At 34.1% G+C, this 25,128-nt stretch overlaps 1 non-coding gene across 1 annotated transcript; it reads right to left on the bottom strand.

The window, feature by feature from the left end:
• Window positions 1–4,069: 4,069 nt before the first annotated feature.
• On the bottom strand, window positions 4,070–4,176 carry LOC139869520 (small nucleolar RNA R71). The gene has a single exon (XR_011766128.1). It is a non-coding gene; the product is annotated as a small nucleolar RNA R71 (small nucleolar RNA).
• Window positions 4,177–25,128: the final 20,952 nt, after the last annotated feature.

The raw sequence follows: 25,128 nt of genomic DNA, 5'->3' as shown, positions 1-25,128 counted from the left end.
ACAAAACGCAAAGTACAAGATATTAAATTATACGAAAGGACGTTCGAAAATCCGGAACCGGGACATGAACCAACTCTCAACGCTCGACGCAACGGTGTAAAAATTACGAGTCAACTATGCACAAGAATAAAATATAATATTTAAATAATTCATAATAAGAATAATATTAAATAATAAAAAGTTGTTAATTGAGCATAGTTCAGGGGTCGTAAATGAAAAATTCAATTTCTAATTTGCCTATAAAAGGCTATATTACGTTCGTTGTAGGGAGGAAGAAAACTTCTCCGAGATTTTTTTTTCTCGATCTCTTTTTTTTCTTCTATTTTTTTTTTTTATTTTTCTATCTACAAATATCAATATCTATATTTATAATTCTCTATCATAATGTTAATGTAATCAGATATAACAATAATCTTAATTTTAATTTTAAATTATGATAATAATAAGATTTATGATAGAGATCGTTTGAGTGTGTAAGTCGAAATTCTGTCCGTGTAACGCTACGCTATTTTTAATCATTGTAAGTTATGTTCAACCTTTTTACATTAATGTCTCGTAGCTAAGTCGTTATTATGCTTATTTAAAATGAAGTACTCATGATGTTGGGCTAATTACTAAAATTGGGTTATTGAACTTTGTACCATAATTAAGGTTTGGGCAAAAGACCGACACTTGTGGAAATTGGATTATTGACTATTAATAGATGGGGGGTATTGTCTAATTGAGTGACAACTCATTGGAGTCTGTCGAACCTATCTTCAAATTAATTATCCTAATAATTAATAATGATTATGGTTGTCCTATTTAGTGACGTTCATATGGAATCTGTTATAATCATTTAATTAATCAATTGGGTTGGGTAATTGATTATTCATTCTGATCAAGTGGATGAATTAATATTCATAAACTAATTAAAACAGGGGTGGATTACATACAGTGATAACTGGTGTAATTGTTGACAGAAGTGATAACTGCGTCACAGTTTAAATCCTTAATCAGTTGGAATATTTGACTTCGGGTATAAGGGTAATTTGACGAGGATACTCGCACTTTATATTTATGACCGATGGACTATTATGGACAAAAACCAGATAGACGTATCAAATAAACCAGGACAAAGGACAATTAACCCATGGTAATAAATTAAAATCAACACGTCAAACATCATGATTACGGAAGTTTAAATAAGCATAATTCTTTTATTATATTTCTCATCGTATCTTTATTTACTGTCATTTTATTACTCGCAATTTTATTTACTGTCATTTTATTTATTGTCATTATTTTACGCACTTTAATTATCGTCATTTATCTTTACGCTTAAAATATAGAATCGACAAACCGGTCATTAAACGGTAAAACCCCCCTTTTATAATAATATTACTACTTATATAATTATATATATTTTGTATAAATATAGTTAAAAATATAGTAAGTTTCACCAGCTCCCTGTGGAACGAACCGGACTTACTAAAAACTACACTACTTTACGATTAGGTACACTGCCTATAGTGTTGTAGCAAGGTTTAGGTATATCCCATCCGTAAATTAATAAAACTTGTGTCATATTTTGTAGTATTTCCTAGTAAAAATAATAGTATTTCGTACCCTCACGCTACAACATCAAGTTTTTGGCGCCGCTGCCGGGGAGCGCTAAAACGCTATATTTTTAATTATAATAATATTGAAATAGAATATAATAATATAATAATATTGAAATAGAATATAATAATATAAAAATATTTAAGAATCTTTACGTAAATTTTAAAAAAAAAAGTCGTATTTATTAAATACTTCAGGGGTATATTATGTAACTTATAATTAATAATTGCTATCATGTCGCTTTCATGTGAATAGTAAATTAATTAATTTATTTTCATTTACTATTCATGAATAGTAAATGAATTAAAAAAAAAGAGTTTTAAAAAAAAAAAATTATAATTATAAAAAAATTATTAATTTGTAAAAAAAAAAAAATCGTTTTTAAAAAAAAAAAAAAAAAAAAAAATCGTTTTTTTTAAAAAAAAAAAAAAAAAAAAAAAAAAAAAAAAAAAAACGAAAAAAAAAAAAAAAAAAAAAAAAAAAAAAAAAAAAAATCGTTTTTTTTTATAAAAAAGAAAAAAAAAAAAAATATATGTATTTTTAAGACTTTGTTAAATAGTTAAGTTTTAAAAGTTTCTTTATTTTTATTTTAGTTTATAAAAATATAAGTTTTAATTTTAATATCTTTTATTTAATTAAAAAACAGAAAAAAAAAAAAAAAAAAAAAAGAAAAACGCGTAAAAACAAAAGCTGTCAACTGAATTCCTGAACCCCGCGACTCGCGGAGTTTTCCTCTTTATTTGCCGCGACTCGCGGAGGCCTTCTGACACACGGACAAAAACCCTAATCACGGGTTATTTTTAATTATTATTATTATTAAAACCTAATTATTATTATTATTATTATTAGTTTTAAGTTTTATTTTTATTTATGTATTTAGTTTAAATAAGTTTTTATTAAATTGTAAAATTAATAGTTTTATTAAATAAATAATATAAAATAATATTTTTATAAAAATTGTACTTTTTACAACTTTTTGTATATTTTTATATTTTGTACCTTTTTAATCGTTGTAGCGTAACTTTTGTATTTTTAGCTCATATTTAATTTTAAACTTAGTTTTTGCTATAGTTATTTTTACTCCTAGATTTTTAGGCTTTGCCGTAGAATTCCTTAAGTGCTTTTTTCTTTAGACTAAGATTTAGGTGCTTTAGAATTTTGCGACGCCTTTTTAAGTTTTAGTTTCTTTTTAAGTTATTTCCATTTGGGATTTAGTCTTTTCCTGTAAGCTTTAATATTTTTAGACCTTTTACTATGTATCAATTATCATTCCAATTAGTAATTTCAATTTGCGATTATAATTTTAAGTTAGTTGTAGTAATAAGGTTAAATTAGTTAAGTATTTTTAAGTTTTGATAAGTTTCTTTTATTTTTCCGTCACCTTTTATTTTTCAACCATTTTTTATTTTTCGACATTTTTCGGCGCGCAATCTATTTCTCTCTTATTTCTCGCCATTCTAGTTTTTAGGACTTAGAATTTTTTCTACTTCTTCTCTAAATTTCTTAAAATTACGAAAATTTATTTTAAGTTGTTAAATTGATAGACATCAAAATTTTCTGGTTCGTAGTAATAGTTGGATTTGTACGTGGACCGGGTTATTGGAGCCAAACAGTCCTCAATTATATTGAGACCAAACGAATCCTGCCCCTCTGCTGCATCTTTTGGCTATTCGAAACGTGGGCAAAATCAGAAAAGTCTATTGGTTGGATAACTTATTATAATTTTTCTTTCCTTTTTAAAACTAATAGGATATTCAGTGAATGCACCGAGCAAGACGTTCACCACCTTTTGTACGTTCACCACCTGTAACTCGATCAAGACATCGTTTAACAAATATAGCTGCCGTTGATTTTTCTTTAGACTCGTCATCAAGTCGACCGAGTACTTCAACTCAAATTTCCGATAATCCAGTTTTTGAAACCAATATCACAATTGAGAATCCGGAGAATACTCAGGGACAATTCCGAGACCCTGATCCATTAATTATTCCTCCGGAACCACCAATCATTCAAACAGAGATTGTTGAGGAAAGAAACCATTAAATCAGAAACCTCTAGTGATTCAGATACAACACTTCCAATCATGGAAAATCTAGAACCTCTAAGTATGGAAGACCGAATGAGAGCCACACGCACGGGCCAAGGTCACGCCATTATTAAGCCAGAAGTTAATGCGTCAGATTATGAAATCAAAGGACAAATTCTACACATGGTAACTAACCAATGCCAATTCAGTGGTGCACCGAATGAAGATCCTAACGAACACCTTCGTACGTTTAAAAGAATTTGTACACTATTCAAAATCCGAGAAGTGGAAGATGAGCAGATCTATCTCATGTTGTTTCCCTGGACTTTAAAGGGAGAAGCCAAAGATTGGTTAGAATCGTTACCTGAAGGGGCGATTGACACATGGGATGTTTTAGTTGAAAAATTTCTTAAACAATTCTTTCCGGCATCTAAAGCCGTGAGACTTCAAGGAGAAATTGTTACGTTCGCGCAAAAGCCAAATGAAACGTTATATGAGGCGTGGACAAGATTCGGAAGGATGTTGAGAGGATGTCCTCAACACAGTTTAGACACTTACCAAATAGTACAAATATTCTACCAAGGTGTCAACGTTGCTACACGAAAAGACATCGACATAACAGCCGGTGGATCCATTATGAAGAAAACCGCAACTGAAGCTTACAAAATTATTGATAACACAGCCTCCCACTCGCATGAGTGGCACCAAGAAAAAGATATCTTTCGATCATCTAAAGCGGCTAGAGCCGATTCTAGCCCTGACTTTGATTCCGTTTCCGCAAAAATAGATGCTTTCGAAAGACGAATGGAAAAGATGAATAAAGATATTCACGCAATACGAATCAGTTGTGAGCAATGCGGTGGACCACACTTATTGAAAGATTGTCACATTGAACCAACGATGGAACAACGAGAGAATGTTTCCTATATGAACCAAAGGCCGGGAAATAATTATCAAAATAATTATCAACCGCCAAGGCTAAACTTAAATCGAAATCAAAACATTCTTTACAATCCAAAAGGACCCGAAAATAACTGGTATAACCAACAAGGTCCGAATAACCAACCAACTCAAAACAACACTTTCAATCAACAAAGACCTAGCTTGTATAAACCACCACAACAACCCGAAGAGAAAAAGCCAAATCTAGAAGAAATGATGGCAAAGCTGATTGAATCTCAAACACAATTCATTACATCTCAAACCCAAACGAACGAGAAGTTTGATCAGTCATTAAGAACTCAACAAGCTTCCATTTTGAATCTTGAAAAACACGTAGGTACTCTTGCTAGCATGATGAGTGAGAGGGAACAAGGAAAGCTACCGAGTAATACTGAAGTAAATCCTCGGAATGAGAATGTTAATATGGTGTCAACGAATTCTGAAAAACCAGCATCAGAAGATGGGAGGGTTTTAGATGAGAGTAACAATGAAGAAGTTACACCACCACCACCCGAGTATGTAAAGCCAGTGGTGGCACCATACAAACCACCCATCCCGTTTCCAAGAAAAGGAGTTGAGTATGAGCAAGTGATAGGTAATAAAGATTGTGATACCTCTGGAAAGAAGAAGAAGAAAAAGAATAAGAAAGTGCAAGAAACAAAAGCCGTAAATATAAACCCGGTGAAGACAGTTCCACCAAAACCTCCACCTAGGGTAGGTGATCCGGGTGAATTTATTGTTCCTTGTCTACTTAGTGATTGTGTCATGTATGATGCACTAGCAGATTTAGGTGCAAGTGTGAGTGTTATGCCTCTTTCCTTATATAAGAGATTAGGTGTAGGTGAGTTAACTCCAACGGATATGAGTGTTCGACTCTTTGATCAAACCATTAAGCACCCAGTTGGAATTGCTGACAACCTACCCGTTCAAGTAGGCAATTTAACCTTTCTAGTCGAATTTATTGTCATTGACATAGAAGAGGACCCAAACGTTCCTCTAATTTTAGGACGACCATTCTTAGCGTCCACCGGGGCGTTATTTGATGTAGGAAATGGAAGAATGACACTTAAAAGTGGTGACAAATCGATCACCTTTATGATTCGAAAATCTAAACCTCCACCAACCAAAACCGTTGAACCAATAAAAACGATTGGTAAGAACCATGTTGTTTTACCAACTCCAACGGTAGTGCTTAATAATAATAAAACGCCTAAGTGTGGGGAAAATGAAGTAACACCTAATGATGACATGATAACAAAGAACCCCGTTGTTGATACGAAATTAAATGATCCCGTTATTAATAGTTCAATGAAGAAACTTATTAAACGGATTCGCGATGCTAAAACCAAGGGGAACTTTAAGTTATGTAACCGGTTAGTATCCAATCTATCACCTAAAGAAAAGGAAAAACTAGTTGAAATTGTGGATATTACACAGGAATCCGACCAATGGCTTAAAGAAAAAGTTACGGATATGCAAGTTGATTATGGACCAAGAGAAATTGACGATGAAGTTAATCACAATTTTGACACCACAGCTACCTAAGTGTGGAGAGATTCGAATGTTCTAAAAAGATAATGCTGTCTAAAGTTATTTGTTCTGTTCTCGTGTAGTTCCGAGAATGGAATCCGATTGGTCTTTTCCGCTAGCAGACACTAAAGAACTAGTTTTCTCCCTCCATTCTGAATTTTTATTTTTTTTAGGTTTTATTTGAAATTAATATGCATTTTAATTTAAGTTTTTAAAAACAAAATTTACTTTAATTCATTAAGTTGAAAATATGATTTTTAAAATTCGTCGTGAGTTGAAGACTAGGTCATTGAACCGAAATTACTTTACCCGAGGGCGGGGCGACAAATTTTGTTATCATTATTTTTAATTTTATTGATTTAAAGTATGCCAAAAATATTATACTTTATAAATTTTTGAAAAGTGGGGTTATAAACCAAACTTCAAAAATATATATATATATATATGTTTGTATTTTATCTTATGTACAAAACAGGGTAAAACAGCGCACTTTCAAAGACTGTCATGAAGTTCAGCAAAAGCTACTGATTTTGACAAGACGCAAAAAAATCAAATGTGAAATAACAATATGTTTGCAAACTCGGTATTTTTAATCACTTTTCTACGCTAATCACCCTCATGAATTTAAATTATAGTCTGATTTCATGCAAATGAGGGCATTGCATGATCTTAAGTGTGGGGAAGGGTTATAAATTCTATCAGGTTTATACTTGGTTTATTTTTGCCAAATTTTGTGAAAATTTGAAAAATTTTCAACTAAATGAACTCAAAATCATGTTTATACATATTTATGAACGATGAAAACTAGGTGTTAATACCGAAATTATCGTTACCTCGAAAAGGACATAAATTGAGAAACAACTTAAAACGCTTGAATTCATTTAAAATGGAATAAAGGAGAATAAAAAGGCAAAGAAAGAAACTAAGTGTGGGGAGAATGTACCAAGTTATTCAATTAAAAACTATCTATCACATATTTTTGTACAAACAATTGAAAATACTTTTGTTTTGAACAATAATCAACTGTTTTATCCGATGAAAGAAAAGAAGAGATGGATCTACACGATGAATCAATTCCATCATTTGAAGGAAGTAAAGTCTTCCGAAAAAGACACGCGCTTCTTGATTTAGGTCATGAAGTTGTCGTCCAGACCAGCTGTAGGTTGACGAAAAATCTAGAAAAGTCATCACTAAAATCAGCAGGAAATCCACGGACCTCAGCATCAAACAGGGTCGCCAAGTGGTCAGATTTATCCTAACCATGAGAAGGATTTATCTTGTACAATGGGGAGGCACCGTGCAAATTAGCTTGATAAGACTAATGAATCAGATCCCCAGAAAGGATAATCTCCTTAAAGATTAAAAATCAGCTTTTAAGACTGATATTACTCAATCCTTGAGATTGAACTTAAAGATTGAGAATTCAAACTCATGGAATTCAATGATATCTAAACTCGAGCTTGAACGAGAAAATATTTTGATCAAAAATACAAACCGATTTGTTTTCTGAAAAACCATTTTCAATGCGTTCATTACCATTGAACGTAAAATCCTAGGAATTCACCTGGAATTCATTAGGTCACCTGAACCAAATCGGGTGTCAACCGTAAGAACGGTGGTTGCATAGCATGGTCGGAGACAGGACCTTGTGCCAGACCGAAAAATTATAGGATGATCTTTACTATCGCTCCTACCAAGGATAGTTCTAGCATCCGACACGTTAAAAGACCATAACCAAAAGCATGTCATTAGACATTGCCTTAACAGTTTCTTGTTCATCGCTTTCCTTTACAACCGGACGGTAGTTTACCGAAAGGTAATATACGGAACAAGTAAACTGGATGTGTGCTTTCCGATACCGGGATAGCAGTGGATTACACGAACCTAAATGTTTTTAGCCAAAATATTGATCCACAAATATATTTTGCAACACCAATGGTGGATCAAATCAGAAAACTTATCTAGGGTAAAAGCTAGATTGAATTTTCAAAAGATCAAATGTTTTCATAAAGATCCTATTTCCTAAAGGATCTAAATTTTTATAGTCATGTGGGACTGTAAACCGCCTTTCAAATGTGCACTTTGCTTTGGAAACCGAAAGTAAATCGGCTATTTGATTGCAAGTGTCGTTGACCTAAACCCGAGGCAACTGTGGATGACACACCCACCTTTAACCATCATTACTGTCATTGTTTATACCGCTATATCAAAATCACTGATGTACAAAGTGTGATGAATAAAAAAGTGATTCATGTATGTTTTTATTTCAAGTTCTGTATTGCTTGAGGACAAGCAACGCTCAAGTGTGGGGATATTTGATAGTGTTCCAAATGAACATATATTTAGTAGCAATATCGTTCCAATATGTAAAGTTTTTAAATGTAATTTCCTTATTTTTAGTTGTAATAGTTAAATAAATAAGTGCGAAGACGAAAGACGCAAATCGCTCGAAAATGAAGATTTAAAGACAAAAACGAAGATTTGAAAGACCAAAACGTCCAAAAAGCTCAAATGTACAAGATACAATCAAAAAGGTTCAAATTATTGATGAAGAACGTCTAAAAATGACAAGAGTACAAGTTACAAAACGCAAAGTACAAGATATTAAATTATACGAAAGGACGTTCGAAAATCCGGAACCGGGACATGAACCAACTCTCAACGCTCGACGCAACGGTGTAAAAATTACGAGTCAACTATGCACAAGAATAAAATATAATATTTAAATAATTCATAATAAGAATAATATTAAATAATAAAAAGTTGTTAATTGAGCATAGTTCAGGGGTCGTAAATGAAAAATTCAATTTCTAATTTGCCTATAAAAGGCTATATTACGTTCGTTGTAGGGAGGAAGAAAACTTCTCCGAGATTTTTTTTTCTCGATCTCTTTTTTTTCTTCTATTTTTTTTTTTTATTTTTCTATCTACAAATATCAATATCTATATTTATAATTCTCTATCATAATGTTAATGTAATCAGATATAACAATAATCTTAATTTTAATTTTAAATTATGATAATAATAAGATTTATGATAGAGATCGTTTGAGTGTGTAAGTCGAAATTCTGTCCGTGTAACGCTACGCTATTTTTAATCATTGTAAGTTATGTTCAACCTTTTTACATTAATGTCTCGTAGCTAAGTCGTTATTATGCTTATTTAAAATGAAGTACTCATGATGTTGGGCTAATTACTAAAATTGGGTTATTGAACTTTGTACCATAATTAAGGTTTGGGCAAAAGACCGACACTTGTGGAAATTGGATTATTGACTATTAATAGATGGGGGGTATTGTCTAATTGAGTGACAACTCATTGGAGTCTGTCGAACCTATCTTCAAATTAATTATCCTAATAATTAATAATGATTATGGTTGTCCTATTTAGTGACGTTCATATGGAATCTGTTATAATCATTTAATTAATCAATTGGGTTGGGTAATTGATTATTCATTCTGATCAAGTGGATGAATTAATATTCATAAACTAATTAAAACAGGGGTGGATTACATACAGTGATAACTGGTGTAATTGTTGACAGAAGTGATAACTGCGTCACAGTTTAAATCCTTAATCAGTTGGAATATTTGACTTCGGGTATAAGGGTAATTTGACGAGGATACTCGCACTTTATATTTATGACCGATGGACTATTATGGACAAAAACCAGATAGACGTATCAAATAAACCAGGACAAAGGACAATTAACCCATGGTAATAAATTAAAATCAACACGTCAAACATCATGATTACGGAAGTTTAAATAAGCATAATTCTTTTATTATATTTCTCATCGTATCTTTATTTACTGTCATTTTATTACTCGCAATTTTATTTACTGTCATTTTATTTATTGTCATTATTTTACGCACTTTAATTATCGTCATTTATCTTTACGCTTAAAATATAGAATCGACAAACCGGTCATTAAACGGTAAAACCCCCCTTTTATAATAATATTACTACTTATATAATTATATATATTTTGTATAAATATAGTTAAAAATATAGTAAGTTTCACCAGCTCCCTGTGGAACGAACCGGACTTACTAAAAACTACACTACTTTACGATTAGGTACACTGCCTATAGTGTTGTAGCAAGGTTTAGGTATATCCCATCCGTAAATTAATAAAACTTGTGTCATATTTTGTAGTATTTCCTAGTAAAAATAATAGTATTTCGTACCCTCACGCTACAACATCAAGGGTATCATCAAATGAGGGTGAAAGAAGATGATATTCCAAAGACTACTTTCAGAACACGTTACGGTCATTACGAGTTTATGGTCATGCCGTTTGGTTTAACTAATGCACCAGCTGTGTTCATGGACCTTATGAACCGAGTGTGTGGACCATACCTTGACAAGTTTGTCATTGTTTTCATTGATGACATACTTATTTACTCAAAGAATGACCAAGAACACAGTGAACATTTGAGAAAGGTGTTAGAAGTATTGAGGAAGGAAGAATTGTATGCTAAGTTTTCAAAGTGTGCATTTTGGTTGGAAGAAGTTCAATTCCTCGGTCACATAGTGAACAAAGAAGGTATTAAGGTGGATCCGGCAAAGATAGAAACTGTTGAAAAGTGGGAAACCCCGAAAACTCCGAAACATATACGCCAGTTTTTAGGACTAGCTGGTTACTAAAGAAGGTTCATCCAAGACTTTTCCAGAATAGAAAAACCCTTGACTGCATTAACGCATAAAGGGAAGAAATTTGAATGGAATGATGAACAAGAGAAAGCGTTTCAGTTATTGAAGAAAAAGCTAACTATGGCACCTATATTGTCATTGCCTGAAGGGAATGATGATTTTATGATTTATTGTGATGCATCAAAGCAAGGTCTTGGTTGTGTATTAATGCAACGAACGAAGGTGATTGCTTATGCGTCTAGACAATTGAAGATTCACGAACAAAATTATACAACGCATGATTTGGAATTAGGCGCAGTTGTTTTTGCATTAAAGACTTGGAGGCACTACTTATATGGGGTCAAAAGTATTATATATACCGACCACAAAAGTCTTCAACACATATTTAATCAGAAACAACTGAATATGAGGCAGCGTAGGTGGATTGAATTATTGAATGATTACGACTTTGAGATTCGTTACCACTCGGGGAAGGCAAATGTGGTAGCCGATGCCTTGAGCAGGAAGGACAGAGAACCCATTCGAGTAAAATCTATGAATATAATGATTCATAATAACCTTACTACTCAAATAAAGGAGGCGCAACAAGGAGTTTTAAAAAAGGGAAATTTAAATGATGAAATACCCAAAGGATCGGAGAAGCATCTTAATATTCGGGAAGACATAACCCGGTATAGGGCTGAAAGGATTTGGGTACCAAAATTTGGAGATATGAGAGAAATGGTACTTAGAGAAGCTCATAAAACCAGATACTCAATACATCCTGGAACGGGGAAGATGTACAAGGATCTCAAGAAATATTTTTGGTGGCCGGGTATGAAAGCCGATGTTGCTAAATATGTAGGGGAATGTTTAACGTGTTCTAAGGTCAAAACGGAGCATCAGAAACCATCAGGTCTACTTCAACAACCCGAAATCCCGGAATGGAAATGGGAAAACATTACCATGGATTTCATCACTAAATTGCCAAGGACTGTAAGTGGTTTTGATACTATTTGGGTAATAGTTGATCGTCTCACCAAATCAGCACACTTCCTGCCAATAAGAGAAGATGACAAGATGGAGAAGTTAGCACGACTGTATTTGAAGGAAGTCGTCTCCAGACATGGAATACCAATCTCTATTATCTCTGATAGGGATGGCAGATTTATTTCAAGATTCTGGCAGACATTACAGCAAGCATTACGAACTCGTCTAGAAATGAGTACTGCCTATCATCCACAAACTGATGGGCAGAGCGAAAGGACGATACAAACGCTTGAAGACATGCTATGAGCATGTGTTATTGATTTCGGAAACAGTTGGGATCGACATCTACCGTTAGCAGAATTTTTCTACAACAACAGCTACCATTCAAGCATTGAGATGGCGCCGTTTGAAGCACTTTATGGTAGAAAGTGCAGGTCTCCGATTTGTTGGAGTGAAGTGGGGGATAGACAGATTACGGGTCCGGAGATTATACAAGAAACTACCGAGAAGATCATCCAAATTCAACAACGGTTGAAAACCGCCCAAAGTCGACAAAAGAGCTACGCTGACATTAAAAGAAAAGATATAGAATTTGAAATTGGAGAGATGGTCATGCTTAAAGTTGCACCTTGGAAAGGCGTTGTTCGATTTGGTAAACGAGGGAAATTAAATCCAAGGTATATTGGACCATTCAAGATTATTGATCGTGTCGGACCAGTAGCTTACCGACTTGAGTTACCTCAAAAACTCGCGGCTTTACATAACACTTTCCACGTCTCGAATTTGAAGAAATGTTTTGCTAAAGAAGATCTCACTATTCTGTTAGATGAAATCCAAATCAACGAAAAACTTCAATTCATCGAAGAACCCGTCGAAATAATGGATCGTGAGGTTAAAAGACTTAAGCAAAACAAGATACCAATTGTTAAGGTTCGATGGAATGCTCGTAGAGGACCCGAGTTCACCTGGGAGCATGAAGATCAGATGAAGAAGAAATACCCGCATCTATTTCCAGAAGATTCGTCAACACCTTCAACAGCTTAAAATTTCGGGACGAAATTTATTTAACGGGTAGGTACTGTAGTGACCCGAACTTTCCCATGTTTATATATATTAATTGAGATTGATATTTACATGATTAAATGTTTCCAACATGTTAAGCAATCAAACTTGTTAAGACTTGATTAATTGAAATATGTTTCATATAGACAATTGACTACCCAAGTTGACCGGTGATTCACGAACGTTAAAACTTGTAAAAACTATATGATGACATATATATGGATATATATATAGTTAACATGATACTATGATAAGTAAACATATCATTAAGTATATTAACAATGAACTACATATGTAAAAACAAGACTACTAACTTAATGATTTTTAAACGAGACATATATGTAACGATTATCGTTGTAAAGACATTTAATGTATATATATCATATTAAGAGATATTCATACATGATAATATCATGATAATATAATAATTTAAAATCTCATTTGATATTATAAACTTTGGGTTAACAACATTTAACAAGATCGTTAACCTAAAGGTTTCAAAACAACACTTACATGTAACGACTAACGATGACTTAACGACTCAGTTAAAATGTATATACATGTAGTGTTTTAATATGTATTTATACACTTTTGAAAGACTTCAATACACTTATCAAAATACTTCTACTTAACAAAAATGCTTACAATTACATCCTCGTTCAGTTTCATCAACAATTCTACTCGTATGCACCCGTATTCGTACTTGTACAATACACAGCTTTTAGATGTATGTACTATTGGTATATGAAATGTCCCGTTCTTATTGATTAAAAACGTGCCATATTAATTGATTTCGTTGCGAGGTTTTGACCTCTATATGAGACGTTTTTCAAAGACTGCATTCATTTTAAAACAAACCATAACCTTTATTTCATCGATAAAGGTTTAAAAAGCTTTACGTAGATTATCAAATAATGATAATCTAAAATATCCTGTTTACACACGACCATTACATAATGGTTTACAATACAAATATGTTACAACAAAATAAGTTTCTTGAATGCAGTTTTTACACAATATCATACAAGCATGGACTTCAAATCTCGTCCTTATTTAAGTATGCGACAGCGGAAGCTCTTAATAATCACCTGAGAATAAACATGCTTAAAACGTCAAAAAAAATGTTGGTGAGTTATAGGTTTAACCTATATATATCAAATCATAATAATAGACCACAAGATTTCATATTTCAATACACATCCCATACATAGAGATAAAAATCATTCATATGGTGAACACCTGGTAACCGACATTAACAAGATGCATATATAAGAATATCCCCATCATTCCGGGACACCCTTCGGATATGATATAAATTTCGAAGTACTAAAGCATCCGGTTCTTTGGATGGGGTTTGTTAGGCCCAATAGATCTATCTTTAGGATTCGCGTCAATTAGGGTGTCTGTTCCCTAATTCTTAGATTACCAGACTTAATAAAAAAGGGCATATTCGATTTCGATAATTCAACCATAGAATGTAGTTTCACGTACTTGTGTCTATTTTGTAAATCATTTATAAAACCTGCATGTATTCTCATCCCAAAAATATTAGATTTTAAAAGTGGGACTATAACTCACTTTCACAGATTTTTACTTCGTCGGGAAGTAAGACTTGGCCACTGGTTGATTCACGAACCTATAACAATATATACATATATATCAAAGTATGTTCAAAATATATTTACAACACTTTTAATATATTTTGATGTTTTAAGTTTATTAAGTCAGCTGTCCTCGTTAGTAACCTACAACTAGTTGTCCACAGTTAGATGTACAGAAATAAATCGATAAATATTATCTTGAATCAATCCACGACCCAGTGTATACGTATCTCAGTATTGATCACAACTCAAACTATATATATTTTGGAATCAACCTCAACCCTGTATAGCTAACTCCAACATTCACATATAGAGTGTCTATGGTTGTTCCGAAATATATATAGATGTGTCGACATGATAGGTCGAAAAATTGTATACGTGTCTATGGTATCTCAAGATTACATAATATACAATACAAGTTGATTAAGTTATGGTTGGAATAGATTTGTTACCAATTTTCACGTAGCTAAAATGAGAAAAATTATCCAATCTTGTTTTACCCATAACTTCTTCATTTTAAATCCGTTTTGAGTGAATCAAATTGCTATGGTTTCATATTGAACTCTATTTTATGAATATAAACAGAAAAGTATAGGTTTATAGTCAGAAAAATAAGTTACAAGTCGTTTTTGTAAAGGTAGTCATTTCAGTCGAAAGAACGACGTCTAGATGACCATTTTAGAAAACATACTTCCACTTTGAGTTTAATCATAATTTTTGGATATAGTTTCATGTTCATAATAAAAATCATTTTCTCAGAATAACAACTTTAAAATCAAAGTTTATCATAGTTTTTAATTAACTAACCCAAAACAGCCCGCGGTGTTACTACGACGGCGTAAATCCGGTTTTACGGTGTTTTTCGTGTTTCCAGGTTTTAAATCATTAAGTTAGCATATCATATAAATATAGAACATGTGTTTAGTTGATTTTAAAAGTCAAGTTAGAAGGATTAACTTTTGTTTGCGAACAAGTTTAGAATTAACTAAACTATGTTCTAGTGATTACAAGTTTAAACCTTCGAATAAGATAGCTTTATATGTATGAATCGAATGATGTTATGAACATCATTACTACCTTAAGTTCCTTGGATAAACCTACTGGAAAAGAGAAAAATGGATCTAGCTTCAATGGATCCTTGGATGGCTCGAAGTTCTTGAAGCAGAATCATGACACGAAAACAAGTTCAAGTAAGATCATCACTTGAAATAAGATTGTTATAGTTATAGAAATTGAACCAAAGTTTGAATATGATTATTACCTTGTATTAGAATGATAACCTACTGTAAGAAACAAAGATTTCTTGAGGTTGGATGATCACCTTACAAGATTGGAAGTGAGCTAGCAAACTTGAAAGTATTCTTGATTTTATGAAACTAGAACTTTTGGAATTTATGAAGAACACTTAAAACTTAAAGATAGAACTTGAGAGAGATCAATTAGATGAAGAAAATTGAAGAATGAAAGTGTTTGTAGGTGTTTTTGGTTGTTGGTGTATGGATTAGATATAAAGGATATGTAATTTTGTTTTCATGTAAATAAGTCATGAATGATTACTCATATTTTTGTAATTTTATGAGATATTTCATGCTAGTTGCCAAATTATGGTTCCCACATGTGTTAGGTGACTCACATGGGCTGCTAAGAGCTGATCATTGGAGTGTATATACCAATAGTACATACATCTAAAAGCTGTGTATTGTACGAGTACGAATACGGGTGCATACGAGTAGAATTGTTGATGAAACTGAACGAGGATGTAATTGTAAGCATTTTTGTTAAGTAGAAGTATTTTGATAAGTGTATTGAAGTCTTTCAAAAGTGTATAAATACATATTAAAACACTACATGTATATACATTTTAACTGAGTCGTTAAGTCATCGTTAGTCGTTACATGTAAGTGTTGTTTTGAAACCTTTAGGTTAACGATCTTGTTAAATGTTGTTAACCCAATGTTTATAATATCAAATGAGATTTTAAATTATTATATTATCATGATATTATCATGTATGAATATCCCTTAATATGATATATATACATTAAATGTCTTTACAACGATAATCGTTACATATATGTCTCGTTTAAAAATCATTAAGTTAGTAGTCTTGTTTTTACATATGTAGTTCATTGTTAATATACTTAATGATATCTTTACTTATCATAGTATCATGTTAACTATATATATATCCATTATATGTCATCATATAGTTTTTACAAGTTTTAACGTTCGTGAATCACCGGTCAACTTGGGTGGTCAATTGTCTATATGAAACATATTTCAATTAATCAAGTCTTAACAAGTTTGATTGCTTAACATGTTGGAAACATTTAATCATGTAAATATCAATCTCAATTAATATATATAAACATGGAAAAGTTCGGGTCACTACAGTACCTACCCGTTAAATAAATTTCGTCCCGAAATTTTAAGCTGTTGAAGGTGTTGACGAATCTTCTGGAAATAGATGCGGGTATTTCTTCTTCATCTGATCTTCACGCTCCCAGGTGAACTCGAGTCCTCTACGAGCATTCCATCGAACCTTAACAATTGGTATCTTGTTTTGCTTAAGTCTTTTAACCTCACGATCCATTATTTCGACGGGTTCTTCGATGAATTGAAGTTTTTCGTTGATTTGGATTTCATCTAACGGAATAGTGAGATCTTCTTTAGCAAAACATTTCTTTAAATTCGAGACGTGGAAAGTGTTATGTACAGCCGCGAGTTGTTGAGGTAACTCTAGTCGGTAAGCTACTGGTCCGACACGATCAATAATCTTGAATGGTCCAATATACCTTGGATTTAATTTCCCTCGTTTACCAAATCGAACAACGCCTTTCCAAGGTGCAACTTTAAGCATGACCATCTCTCCAATTTCAAATTCTATATCTTTTCTTTTAATGTCAGCGTAGCTCTTTTGTCGACTTTGGGCGGTTTTCAACCGTTGTTGAATTTGGATGATCTTCTCGGTAGTTTCTTGTATAATCTCCGGACCCGTAATCTGTCTATCCCCCACTTCACTCCAACAAATCGGAGACCTGCACTTTCTACCATAAAGTGCTTCAAACGGCGCCATCTCAATGCTTGAATGGTAGCTGTTGTTGTAGGAAAATTCTGCTAACGGTAGATGTCGATCCCAACTGTTTCTGAAATCAATAACACATGCTCGTAGCATGTATTCAAGCGTTTGTATCGTCCTTTCGCTCTGCCCATCATTTTGTGGATGATAGGCAGTACTCATGTCTAGATGAGTTCCTAATGCTTGCTGTAATGTCTGCCAGAATCTTGAAATAAATCTGCCATCCCTATCAGAGATAATAGAGATTGGTATTCCATGTCTGGAGATGACTTCCTTCAAATACAGACGTGCTAACTTCTCCATCTTGTCATCTTCTCTTATTGGCAAGAAGTGTGCTGATTTGGTGAGACGGTCAACTATTACCCAAATAGTATCAAAACCACTTGCAGTCCTTGGCAATTTAGTGATGAAATCCATGGTAATGTTTTCCCATTTCCATTCCGGGATTTCAGGTTGTTGAAGTAGACCTGATGGTTTCTGATGCTCAGCTTTGACCTTAGAACACATCAAACATTCTCCTACATATTTAGCAACATCGGCTTTCATACCCGGCCACCAAAAATGTTTCTTGAGATCCTTGTACATCTTCCCTGTTCCAGGATGTATTGAGTATCTGGTTTTATGGGCTTCTCTAAGTACCATTTCTCTCATATCTCCAAATTTTGGTACCCAAATCCTTTCAGCCCTATACCGGGTTCCGTCTTCCCGAATATTAAGATGCTTCTCCGATCCTTTGGGTATTTCATCCTTTAAATTTCCCTCTTTTAAAACTCCTTGTTGCGCCTCCTTTATTTGAGTAGTAATGTTATTATGAATCATTATATTCATAGATTTTACTCGAATGGGTTCTCTGTCCTTCCTGCTCAAGGCATCGGCTACCACATTTGCCTTCCCCGGGTGGTAACGAATCTCAAAGTCGTAATCATTCAATAATTCAATCCACCTACGCTGCCTCATATTCAGTTGTTTCTGATTAAATATGTGTTGAAGACTTTTGTGGTCGGTATATATAATACTTTTGACCCCATATAAGTAGTGCCTCCAAGTCTTTAATGCAAAAACGACCGCGCCTAATTCCAAATCATGCGTCGTATAATTTTGTTCGTGAATCTTCAATTGTCTAGACGCATAAGCAATCACCTTCGTTCGTTGCATTAATACACAACCGAGACCTTGCTTTGATGCATCACAATAAATCACAAAATCATCATTCCCTTCAGGCAATGACAATATAGGTGCCGTAGTTAGCTTTTTCTTCAATAACTGAAACGCTTTCTCTTGTTCATCATTCCATTCAAATTTCTTCCCTTTATGCGTTAATGCAGTCAAGGGTTTTGCTATTCTGGAAAAGTCTTGGATGAACCTTCTGTAGTAACCAGCTAGTCCTAAAAACTGGCGTATGTGTTTCGGAGTTTTCGGGGTTTCCCACTTTTCAACAGTTTCTATCTTTGCCGGATCCACCTTAATACCTTCTTTGTTCACTATGTGACCGAGGAATTGAACTTCTTCCAACCAAAATGCACACTTTGAAAACTTAGCGTACAATTCTTCCTTCCTCAATACTTCTAACACCTTTCTCAAATGTTCACCGTGTTCTTGGTCATTCTTTGAGTAAATAAGTATGTCATCAATGAAAACAATGACAAACTTGTCAAGGTATGGTCCACACACTCGGTTCATAAGGTCCATGAACACAGCTGGTTCATTAGTTAAACCAAACGGCATGACCATAAACTCGTAATGACCGTAACGTGTTCTGAAAGCAGTCTTTGGAATATCATCTTCTTTCACCCGCATTTGATGATACCCAGAACGTAAGTCAATCTTTGAATAAACAGACGAGCCTTGTAGTTGATCAAATAAGTCATCGATTCTCGGTAGTGGGTAGCGGTTCTTGATGGTAAGTTTGTTCAACTCTCGGTAGTCGATACACAACCTGAATGTACCATCTTTCTTCTTGACAAACAAAACAGGAGCTCCCCACGGTGATGTGCTTGGTCGAATGAAACCACGCTCTAAAAGTTCTTGTAATTGGCTTTGTAGTTCTTTCATCTCGCTGGGTGCGAGTCTGTAAGGAGCACGAGCTATTGGTGCAGCTCCTGGTACAAGATCTATTTGAAATTCAACGGATCGATGTGGGGGTAATCCCGGTAATTCTTTCGGAAATACATCAGGAAATTCTTTTGCGACGGGAACATCATTGATGCTCTTTTCTTCAGTTTGTACTTTCTCGACGTGTGCTAGAACAGCATAGCAACCTTTTCTTATTAGTTTTTGTGCCTTCAAATTACTAATAAGATGTAGCTTCGTGTTGCCCTTTTCTCCGTACACCATTAAGGGTTTTCCTTTTTCTCGTATAATGCGAATTGCATTTTTGTAACAAACGATCTCCGCTTTCACTTCTTTCAACCAGTCCATACCGATTATCACATCAAAACTCCCTAACTCTACTGGTATCAAATCAATCTTAAATGTTTCGCTAACCAGTTTAATTTCTCGATTCCGACATATATTATCTGCTGAAATTAATTTACCATTTGCTAATTCGAGTAAAAATTTACTATCCAAAGGCGTCAATGGACAACTTAATTTAGCACAAAAATTTCTACTCATATAGCTTCTATCCGCACCCGAATCAAATAAAACGTAAGCAGATTTATTGTCAATAAGAAACGTACCCGTAACAAGCTCCGGGTCTTCCTGTGCCTCTGCCGCATTAATATTGAAAACTCTTCCACGGCCTTGTCCATTCGTGTTCTCCTGGTTCGGGCAATTTCTAATAATGTGGCCCGGTTTTCCACATTTATAACAAACTACATTGGCATAACTTGCTCCGACACTACTTGCTCCGCCATTACTCGTTCCGACACCATTTGTTCCTTTCGTTCTATTAATCCCTGGTCCGTAGACCTCACACTTCGCCGCGCTATGACCATTTCTTTTACACTTGTTGCAAAATTTGGTGCAGAACCCCGAGTGATTCTTTTCACACCTTTGGTATAGCTGCTTCTGATTGTTGTTGTTGTTGCGGTTATTATTGTTGTTGGGATGATTGTTGTAGTTGCTGTTGTTGTTGTTGTTGTTGTTGTTGTTGTTGTTGTTGTTGTTGGGCCGTTTGTTGTAGTTGCGATTGATGTTGCGATTGTTGGGATAATTGTTGCGATTATTGTTGTAATTGCTGTTGTTGTTGTATTGGTGATTCTTATCACCGTTTTCCTCCCACTTTCTTTTGACTTGCTTCACATTGGCCTCTTCAGCAGTCTGTTCTTTAATTCTTTCTTCAATTTGGTTCACGAGTTTGTGAGCCATTCTACATGCCTGTTGTATGGAGGCGGGCTCGTGTGAACTTATATCTTCTTGGATTCTTTCCGGTAATCCTTTCACAAACGCGTCGATCTTCTCTTCCTCATCTTCGAATGTTCCCGGACACAATAGGCACAATTCTGTGAATCGTCTTTCGTACGTGGTAATATCAAATCCTTGGGTTCGTAACCCTCTAAGTTCTGTCTTGAGCTTATTGACCTCGGTTCTGGGACGGTACTTCTCATTCATCAAGTGCTTGAATGCTGACCACGGTAGTGCGTACGCATCGTCTTATCCCACTTGCTCTAGATAGGTATTCCACCATGTTAACGCAGAACCTGTGAAGGTATGCGTAGCGTACTTTACTTTGTCCTCTTCAGTACACTTACTTATGGCAAACACCGATTCGACCTTCTCGGTCCACCGTTTCAATCCGATCGGTCCTTCGGTTCCATCAAATTCCAAAGGTTTGCAGGCAGTGAATTCTTTGTAGGTGCATCCGACACGATTTCCTGTACTGCTAGATCCAAGGTTATTGTTGGTATGTAGCGCAGCCTGTACTGCGGCTATGTTTGAAGCTAGAAAAGTACGGAATTCCTCTTCATTCATATTCACGGTGTGTCGAGTAGTCGGTGCCATTTCCTTCAAAATAGTCAAATGGAACAAGTTAATCATACAGAATATTAAGAGTAGTTAATAGTATTTCATAGCATAATATGAACTCATTTATAAAAGCTTTTTCTTCATATTAGCGTTTTATAAGTTTAAATTCGGGTAGTACCTACCCGTTAAGTTCATACTTAATAGCTAATATACAATTCAACTACTACAATTCTATATGAAAAACTGATTATAATAATATTTCGCGTTCAAACTTTTATACAATATTTTACAAACTTACAATACCGCTTATTTTACATAAAGCATGAAATATAGCACACAATAACTTTGATACAAGATAGTTGTGAAGATAATTCTAGCTAGTACACAAGTCGTTCAGCAAAGGCAATAAAGACACGTAATTCATACGTCCAGAAACAAGTCATGCATTCTGGTTTTACTAGGACTACTTCCCATCCTTGGTCTTGTGCAACATAACCGTTATGGCCGTTGATAAGACAGCGTGTTGTAACGTCGTCAAAGGGACGAGGGTTACGTAATGTCCAACAGTCCCGTAATAATCTAAAAACCTCATTTCTTACCCCAATTACCGACTCCGTCACTTGTGAAAACATTTTGTTTAATAGTTGTAGCCCGATGTTCTTGTTCTCACTTTGGTGAGAAGCGAACATTACTAATCCGTAAGCATAACATGCTTCTTTATGTTGCATGTTAGCCGCTTTTTCTAAATCACGAAGTCCAATATTCGGATATATTGAGTCAAAATAATTTCTTAACCCGTTGCGTAAAATAGCATTTGGGTTCCCCGCAATATATGCGTCAAAGTAAACACATCGTAACTTATGGGTTTCCCAATGTGCTATCCCCCATCTTTCAAACGAAAGTCTCTTATAAACCAAGACATTCTTGGAACGTTCTTCGAATGTCTTACAAACTGATCTCGCCTTAAATAGTTGTGCCGAGGAATTCTGGCCGACTCTAGACAAGATTTCATCAATCATGTCTCCGGGTAGGTCTCTTAAAATATTGGGTTGTCTATCCATTTTGTGTTTTTAAACTGTAAAATAGACAAGAGTTAGATTCATAAAAAAATACTTATTAATACAAGCAATTTTTACATATATCATAAAGCATAAGAACACTATATTACATATATTACACCACACGAATACAACTATCTTATTCCGACTCGCTCGTTTCTTCTTCTTCGGTTTTGGTTCGTTTTGCCAAGTTTCTAGGGATATATGATGTTCCCCTAATACGAGCCGTCGTTGTCCACATTGGTTTAGAAAAACCTGGTGGTTTAGAGGTTCCCGGGTCATTGTTACAACTTAAGGACTTCGGGCGTTGACGATACATATAAAGTTCATCGGGGTTGGAATTAGATTTCTCTATTTTTATGCCCTTTCCCTTATTATTTTCTTTTTCCTTTTTAAATTCAGTTGGGGTAATTTCTATAACATCATCGGAATTCTCGTCGGAATCCGATTCATCGGAGAATTGGTAATCCTCCCAATATTTTGCTTCCTTGGCGGAAACACCATTGACCATAATTAACCTTGGTTGGTTGGTTGAGGATTTTCTTTTACTTAACCGTTTTATTATTTCCCCCACCGGTTCTATTTCTTCATCCGGTTCCGATTCTTCTTCCGGTTCCGATTCTTCTTCCGGTTCCGACTCTTCTTCCGGTTCCTCTTCGGGAACTTGTGAATCAGTCCACGAATCATTCCAATTTACATTTGACTCTTCATTATTATTAGGTGAGTCAATGGGACTTGTTCTAGAGGTAGACATCTATCACATAATATCAAACGCGTTAAGAGATTAATATATCACATAATATTCACATGTTAAAAATATATAGTTTCCAACAAAATTTGTTAAGCAATCATTTTTCAAGTAAACACGGTCGAAGTCCAGACTCACTAATGCATCCTAACAAACTCGATAAGACACACTAATGCAAAATTCTGGTTCTCTAAGACCAACGCTCGGATACCAACTGAAATGTCCCGTTCTTATTGATTAAAAACGTTCCATATTAATTGATTTCGTTGCGAGGTTTTGACCTCTATATGAGACGTTTTTCAAAGACTGCATTCATTTTAAAACAAACCATAACCTTTATTTCATCAATAAAGGTTTAAAAATCTTTACGTAGATTATCAAATAATGATAATCTAAAATATCCTGTTTACACACGACCATTACATAATGGTTTACAATACAAATATGTTACAACAAAATAAGTTTCTTGAATGCAGTTTTTACACAATATCATACAAGCATGGACTTCAAATCTCGTCCTTATTTAAGTATGCGACAGCGGAAGCTCTTAATAATCACCTGAGAATAAACATGCTTAAAACGTCAACAAAAATGTTGGTGAGTTATAGGTTTAACCTATATATATCAAATCATAATAATAGACCACAAGATTTCATATTTCAATACACATCCCATACATAGAGATAAAAATCATTCATATGGTAAACACCTGGTAACCGACATTAACAAGATGCATATATAAGAATATCCCCATCATTCCGGGACACCCTTCGGATATGATATAAATTTCGAAGTACTAAAGCATCCGGTTCTTTGGATGGGGTTTGTTAGGCCCAATAGATCTATCTTTAGGATTCGCGTCAATTAGGGTGTCTGTTCCCTAATTCTTAGATTACCAGACTTAATAAAAAAGGGCATATTCGATTTCGATAATTCAACCATAGAATGTAGTTTCACGTACTTGTGTCTATTTTGTAAATCATTTATAAAACCTGCATGTATTCTCATCCCAAAAATATTAGATTTTAAAAGTGGGACTATAACTCACTTTCACAGATTTTTACTTCGTCGGGAAGTAAGACTTGGCCACTGGTTGATTCACGAACCTATAACAATATATACATATATATCAAAGTATGTTCAAAATATATTTACAACACTTTTAATATATTTTGATGTTTTAAGTTTATTAAGTCAGCTGTCCTCGTTAGTAACCTACAACTAGTTGTCCACAGTTAGATGTACAGAAATAAATCGATAAATATTATCTTGAATCAATCCACGACCCAGTGTATACGTATCTCAGTATTGATCACAACTCAAACTATATATATTTTGGAATCAACCTCAACCCTGTATAGCTAACTCCAACATTCACATATAGAGTGTCTATGGTTGTTCCGAAATATATATAGATGTGTCGACATGATAGGTCGAAACATTGTATACGTGTCTATGGTATCTCAAGATTACATAATATACAATACAAGTTGATTAAGTTATGGTTGGAATAGATTTGTTACCAATTTTCACGTAGCTAAAATGAGAAAAATTATCCAATCTTGTTTTACCCATAACTTCTTCATTTTAAATCCGTTTTGAGTGAATCAAATTGCTATGGTTTCATATTGAACTCTATTTTATGAATCTAAACAGAAAATTATAGGTTTATAGTCGGAAAAATAAGTTACAAGTCGTTTTTGTAAAGGTAGTCATTTCAGTCGAAAGAACGACGTCTAGATGACCATTTTAGAAAACATACTTCCACTTTGAGTTTAATCATAATTTTTGGATATAGTTTCATGTTCATAATAAAAATAATTTTCTCAGAATAACAACTTTAAAATCAAAGTTTATCATAGTTTTTAATTAACTAACCCAAAACAGCCCGCGGTGTTACTACGACGGCGTAAATCCGGTTTTACGGTGTTTTTCGTGTTTCCAGGTTTT

The sequence above is a fragment of the Rutidosis leptorrhynchoides genome, chromosome 9 (genome assembly GCF_046630445.1).
Source record: "Rutidosis leptorrhynchoides isolate AG116_Rl617_1_P2 chromosome 9, CSIRO_AGI_Rlap_v1, whole genome shotgun sequence".
NCBI lineage: Eukaryota > Viridiplantae > Streptophyta > Magnoliopsida > Asterales > Asteraceae > Rutidosis > Rutidosis leptorrhynchoides.
The sequence above is the reverse complement of the archived record's forward strand: the minus strand, read 5'-3'. Positions and strand labels throughout refer to the sequence as shown.